This window comes from Pongo abelii, chromosome 1 (assembly GCF_028885655.2).
Source record: "Pongo abelii isolate AG06213 chromosome 1, NHGRI_mPonAbe1-v2.0_pri, whole genome shotgun sequence".
Lineage (NCBI taxonomy): Eukaryota > Metazoa > Chordata > Mammalia > Primates > Hominidae > Pongo > Pongo abelii.
The window spans coordinates 12717026-12718309 of record NC_071985.2 but is presented as its reverse complement, the minus strand read 5'-3'; positions in this window follow the sequence as shown (position 1 = coordinate 12718309).

Genomic DNA, 1284 nt, shown 5'->3' with positions numbered 1-1284 from the left:
ATGTCATAAAAAGAAAAACAACCAGATATTTTCTGTCTCCTGATGAGTAGCAATTGGAACTACGTATCACCTGTAAAATCTTCTGGCCAAAAAATTAAGCCCAGCTGGATCTTATTAAACCTTTAAATCTAACAGTTAGTTTTGAAGCTTTTACAGATTAAATGAAGTCTGAGATTTGCTTCAAAATGAACCAGTGGTGGGGAGGAAGTGGGTGAGGTGTAGGTGAAACAAGATTGGCCACGTTGATAATTGCTGGAGCTGGGCGATGAAAGCACAGGTATTTATCACACCATCTCTCTACTTTTGTGTGTTTTTTTGTTTGTTTTTGGTTTTGGTTTTAAGGAGCAGAGAGTTTAATAGGCAAGAAAGAAAAGAGAAGGCTGAAGGAAGACGCTCCCCCGTACAGAGACAGAGGGAGGGGACTCCAAAGCCGAAAGAGGAGGTCCTCTTGTGTAGGTTTTAAAATACTCCCAGATAAAATATTTTTGGAAGAGTACGTGGTTGGATTCAACAGCTTTTTTTTAATTTAAAAAAATCACCTCAATTTTTTTGCTTGCTCTAACGTGCCATAGAAATTCCTGAGGTTTCACTTGTTGCTTTATAATGAACTGTGTAAACACAAGCTGGAAGAGATTAGCTATGCGCAAGAAGGGTTGGTTAAATATTGAGACTGCGTTGCTGAGGGAAACCTTTTAATGAATCTGAGTAATTTTGCAAGAGAAAAGATAACAATGAACACTACATTAAACATCATTCTTTTGCACTTTGCTAAATATGTGTATGTAAATTACTGTCTGTTACTGGATATATACAGCATATACATATGCACTTTTTTTACTTTTTATTTTTTGAACGGAGCTTGCTCTGTCACCTAGGCTGGAGGGCAGTGGCGCAGTCTTGGCTCACTGCAATCTCTGCCTCCCAGGTTCAAGCGATTCTCCTGTCTCAGCCTCCAGAGTAGCTGGGACTACAGGCGCCCGCCACCACTCCTGGCTAATTTTTGTATTTTTAGTAGAGACAGGGTTTCACTATGTTGGCCAGGCTGGTCTCGAACTCCTGACCTCCTGATCCATCTGCCTCGGCCTCCTAAAGTGCTGGGATTACAGGCATGAGCCACCGTGCCCAGCCCATATATACTATTTATACATTTTTAGTATCATTTTGCCTTTACATTTTACATAATTTCAGATACATTTTCCTCATATCAAATAATTCAGCGTTTTTTAGTACTAACATCATAGTCTGTAAGCCATTCAAAAAATGTATTTCACAAAATAGGCTATC